Genomic DNA, 6,000 nt, shown 5'->3' with positions numbered 1-6,000 from the left:
CCTGCTTGACGCCACTGGTTATTGGGAATGGCTCAGATGTATCTCCATTGTCATGGACTCGTGCCTCCATGCCGTCGTGGAAATGTTGCACCATGGATATAAACTTTCTCGAGCATCCGTGCTTGGCAATTATCTTCCTCAAGCCTTTTCTGCTTACACTATCAAAGCCTTTGCCAATTCAACGTAGATGGAGAAAAGGTCGGCGTTTTGCTTTTGACATTTCTTTTGTAGCTGCCTCGCAGCAAACACCATGTCAATGGTCCCACGTTCTTTCTGGAATCCACACTGACTTTCTGGCAGGAGTCCTTGGTCAAGGTGCTTAGTGAGACGGTTCTGTAGGATTCTGGCGAGCATCTTTCCTGCGATTGAGAGCAAGGATATACCCCGGAGGTTGTCGCAGACCTGGCAGTTCGCTTTGTGGATCATGGAAGCGTCTTTGAGTCCCTCGGGAATCGTCTCTTGCTGCCATATCAGTAAAAACAGTTGGTGAAGCCTTTCTATCAGAGATGTGCCCCCTTCCTTGTAGACTTCAGCTTGGATGGAATCTGAACCAGGGCCTTTGCCACTGGATGGCAGACGTATCGCTGTCTGTGTCTTGATCAAGGTTCGAGGTCATCCAGTGCTTCGCTGATGGGTAATTGGGGGAGAAGACTGATGGCTTCATCGTTGATGGATGAAGGGCGACTCAGGAAACTGTAAAAGTATTCAGCCCATTGTTGAAGAATCTTCTCTTTGTCAGTAATTAATGTGTTCCCGTCCGCACTGAGAATGGGGGTGTGATCCAGAGGATGTAAGGCTATATACTTTTTTCAGAGCGTTGTAGAATTTCTTCATGTTATGCCTGTCTGTGTAGCACTGGATCTCATCAGCTTTGTCGCTCAGCCACGTGTCTCGCATCTGACTGCTGTACAGTTTGTGCTCATTGTTGTACGCATCTTTCCTGGAGGTAGATTTGGGGTTGTAGATGTACCTTTGATAGAGGCAGTGTTTCTCATTCAGCAGCTTCTTGATCTCGCCGCAGTTCTCATCAAACCAGTCTTGGTTGTTTCTGGTTAAAGGACCTAGGATTCCAGAAGCTGTGCTGTAGACGAGTGCTATGAATGCCGCCCAATCGGTCTCCACATTCTGATTTTCCAGAGGGGTGGATTTCAAACGTTTATCCAGGGCATCCACGAGACTGTTTGGTACTGGTGCGTTTCAGCTTGGAGATGTTTAGTCGTTTATGAGCCTTCTTTCCCCGTGGGCGTCCTTTGGGCTAAATGTGGATGTTGAGCTTGGTGATTACGAGGCGGTGGTCTGTTCAACAGTCGGCGCCACAAAAGGACTTGGTCACACGCACATCATGCCTGTCCCTCTTTCTGACAATGTCGTAGTTGATAAGATGCCAGTGCTTAGAGCGATGGTGCATCCAGTACATTCGTTTACGGGTAAGGAGGCGGAAGACTGTATTAGTGTTCAGCTATTCATGTTTGGCACAAGTCTGGAGCAAAAGGAGACCGTTGATGTTACAGTGACCCACTCCGTGCTTTCCTAACACTCCATCCCAGGCAACGTGATCACAGCCTACTCTTGCATTGAAAACGCTAAGAATGACGAGCGTATCTGCCATTCGAACGTCAGCAATGACGGAGTGAAGTTCCTCATAGAACTTGACCTTCACTTCATTCGGGTTGGTCATGGTTGGTGCGTAGCAACTGAGAAGGTGCTTTCTTCCAAACAAGAGGTAGTTTTTCATGGACATTCGTCTGTCGTTTACTTCGTTGGGAGGTCCATTCAATTTGCCCATCAGTGCTGTCTTCACTGCAAAGCCGACAACAGCCTAACGCGCTCTTCACTTCCTCGGCTTCTGCAAAAGAAAGTTTATTTGCCTCCTCCTGCAAGAAGTGTCTTACTCAAGGCAGCAATGTCCACGTTGTATCTTGCGAGTTCCTTTATTATTAGGGCAGTTCTCCTCTGGGGTCTTTCCGCGTCGTCCCTGTCCCGTAAGTTTCGCACATTCTTTACGCCCAGTGTGAGAGGAACAATCCTTATTTTCTTCTTTGTATTTCGACCGCTGAAGTAGGGTCCCCGCCAGCCGCAGTAAGCTGGCTAGGGAGGTTTAGATCATGCAATGTTTAGGGCACCTTTTTTAGCCACTTCTCATGCCAGAGAGGTGAGCAGTGCATTCCTGAACAGGGCTGCTCAGTCGCTTAGGGGGCAGCCGGACTCCGCTGCTGCTCCGTGTCAGTTGTGAAAGACACTAATCGCCTGAGTCACCTGCATGCAGGTTTACGGCCACGGTTGCCAATGAATCCATACCTGCCGCTTCGTCGCTTGCCTGTCTCCACATGACTTTAGTAGGTGATGAAATGGGATGAGTGGATGACAAGAGCGACTTGCGCGATGATTTGTTTTAATTGAGGAAGAGTTGCACAGTTCGTCGATCTCATTCTCTCGCCTAAAACCATCTGAGTCCAGCAGCATGACCAAGTTGAATGCAGTGAATGACCAGGACATCCTAGTGTCTTCTCGAGCTTTGCTGGGAATCGCCTTTCTGCCCGTTGACCAGCTGGTGGTTCCTCCGCGTAGGCTGCTGAATCCAGCCTTCACATGCTAAAAAGACAAAGCCTAATTCACAGATGGTTTGAGACCAGTCAGCTACCCTCAGTCTGGTTTAGCCGGCCAGTCGAGGCCATTTTCCGGGATGTGGTCGCTGCGCATGCCATAGCTTCTTGGAGCCTCTGTTGAGATCTGAGTGCCAAGTGGGGACCAAAGGTGGGCGAGCTACCCCCGAAGTAGTACCACTGCTTCCACCAACCAGAGGTGCTACACCTCCTCGGACACGCCATACACCCCACCGTGGAATGAATCAGATTATTAATGGCAATCCAATTTCCAAGTCATAAATAAAAAGAATCACACAGGCAGAGAAGGGTGAGAAAACGTGCCTCATTTTCCAAATCCTCAACTTAACGGACGACGGGTGGCTGTCTCTGAGTTTTTGTTGTTGCTGAATTGACGATCTTGTCTAACCGACATATGATTATTCTTTAGTCTGGAAGGCCCTCCTTATTTGCTATTCTATTTCCATAACCATTGCTTTCCATTTCTTTAGTGTGGGATGCGATACTTTTCCTCCTCTATCGGGATGGTCTTGGAGCCCTCGACGCAGGTCTGATGACGCACCAAGGACATTTCCATGATACTCTGGCTTAATTAGTACCGGTTATCACCACTGTTGTCTGAACAAACCGTCTTCCTTGTCATTACCTCTTCCCGTGTTCGCACTTCTCCTTGTCCTCTACAATTCTATCTTCCAACATTTTTGCCAACAACTTGATAATTTGTATACTGTCTACCTGGCTATGATTTTTAATTCCTGCACTGATATTTATCTCATTTCAAACGTCAAAATAGCCAAATCGGAATCGAAGAATGTAATTACCTTACAAGATTAGAATGTCAGATAACGAAAACAGCGAAATAAAATGGAGAAAAATACAATTTGGTAAACGAGTTCAGGGGTTGTGCATGAATATTAATTTCTTTTGCGTTATTCGTAGCGTAAACGTGCAGTCGCTAAACCAGATAGTTTACATAACATGAACTGGAAGTGTCATTTGGCAACTGACGCTATATCAGAAGAATGCACATAACATTAAACTCCTAACTGTACTTGCTACTTCAATGTAGTCTTCCACTGGGACAAAGTTCTCAGTCGGTCTACTACTGATCAAGCTCCGCTCGCTTTTCCCTCAGTTTTTCCTATTCAAATTAAAATGGGAAGACCTCTTATAAGAAAGTACGCGCGCGCGTGTGTGTATGTGTGTGTGTGTGTGTTATTTTGGATTTTTAACGTAGCTTTAACAATGTTACATTCATATCACTAAGACGTCTGCAGTGTAGAAGTTTATAGTGATGCCTAGCGCTGGGGCATGATGCCCCAAACATGTTGCATGATGTCCCACCTAGTCACATTATCCGGACACCAGGTCGACCAGTCCTAACACTAACCTCTTAATGATGAGAGTCATGCGAGGCAGCTGTTAGTACCATTTTTATAAGTCGTTGGTATGACTCGGCCGGGGTTCGATCTCACGATTCTTCAGCATCTGAGGCGGACGCTCTAACCACTAGGCCACCGGAGCGGTCTATGAAAGAATACAGTCTTGTCTGAATATAATACCTTTTCTTTGCAACTGAGATGATGGTGTCTTCTTTACGTCAATCATGTTCTACCTGTAAGCACGAAATACCATTGCATTTGCAAAATAATGCAAAGCATGCCACTCGTAGAATCTGTTTAATTTTGTTACTGGGTTCATATTTAGGGCATTTTTGTTTCTACTGCAGTCTTTTAAAGGACTTGCCACCAGATACATGACTGCCAATACTGCATTGAATTGTTTTAGCTTTTCTACATCTGTAAGATATAGACAGGATCGGGTATCAGCATTTGAATTAAATAACAAAGTATGTAAACAGTGCTGGGACAAAGTGCAAGGTAGGATTAACATAATAGTTGTTATGTGAAGCACCCGGTTAATGTAAAGTGCAGTGATGCCAAGAAGTTTATAGTTTCTACTGGCAATGTGTATTAATCTTTACAGTTAAACATCAAACTGAAATATCAAAACGTTGATCCTATGCTAGTCTTTTTGAAGTCCAAATTGATTTTATTTATTGAACTAGTATTGCATTTTTCCTATACCATCATCAAAATCTGTATACTAAGGCATTACATACAAAACCCCATGTCAGCTTATGATAACCATTCTACATTTAGACCATACGTAACACTACTTACATGCATTTCCTTGAAATGAATCCACTGAAGCAATTATGAGACACGTGTTCATTGCATGCCAAGGTTGAAATGTTGACAACAAAACGTAGTGGATCATCTATTTTATGAAAGACTACTATTTCTGAATGTGTATACCTGATTTTGCGATAGCCGTGTTTCACTACTTGCTATTATGATCAAACATGTAGGTGTAGTCACAGGGATTATGGTCATTCAACTGACTGCAACTGCACATAATGTGCCGGCAGACCAGGGTCTATACTGTGTTGTCTAATAATGACTTACAATAAACAGTATTGACTATGAATTGTCAGAACAATATGCTTAAGAAGATCAAGGTACACGCGGAACCAGGATGACTCGGTGGTTAAGAGTCTGGAATCAAGGCAAACGGGTGCACGCTATTATCTACTATCCTCCAACATTTTTGCCAACAACTTGATAATTTGTATACTGTCTACCTGGCTATGATTTTTAATTCCTGCACTTATATTTATCTCATTTCAAAACGTCAAAATAGCCAAATCGGAATCGAAGACTGTAATTACCTTACAAGATTAGAATGTCAGATAACGAAAACAACGAAATAAAATGGAGAAAAAGACAATTTGATAAACGAGTTCAGGGGTGACGCTTGAATATTAATTTCTTCTGCGTTATTCGTAGCGTAAACTTGCAGTCGCTAAACCAGATGGTTTGCATAACATGAACTGGACGCTATATCAGAAGAATACACATAACATTAAACTCCTAACTGTACTTCAATGTAGTCTTCCACTGGGACAAAGTTTTCAGTTGGTCTACTATTAATGAAGCTCCGCTAGCTTTTCCCTCAGCTTTGCCTGTTCAAGTTAAAATGGGAAGACCTCTTATGAGAAAGTACGTGCACGCGTGTGTGTATGTGTGTTTTATTTGGATTTTTAACGTAGCTTTAACAATGTTACATTCATATCGCTAAGATGTCTGCAGTGTAGAAGTTTATAGTGATGCCTAGCGCTGGGGCATGATGCCCCAAACATGTTGCATGATGTCCCACCCAGTCGCATTATCCGGACACCAGGTCGACCAGTTTTACACTAACCTCTTAATGATGAGAGTCATGCGAGGCAGCTGTTAGTACCATTTTTATAAGTCGTTGGTATGACTCGGCCGGGGTTCGAACTCACGACCTTCAGCATCTGAGGCGGACGCTATAACCACTAGGCCACCGGAAC

Source organism: Sinohyriopsis cumingii, chromosome 12 (genome assembly GCF_028554795.1).
Source record: "Sinohyriopsis cumingii isolate HCF-2022 chromosome 12, ASM2855479v2, whole genome shotgun sequence".
NCBI classification, from domain to species: domain Eukaryota; kingdom Metazoa; phylum Mollusca; class Bivalvia; order Unionida; family Unionidae; genus Sinohyriopsis; species Sinohyriopsis cumingii.
The sequence above is the reverse complement of the archived record's forward strand: the minus strand, read 5'-3'. Positions refer to the sequence as shown.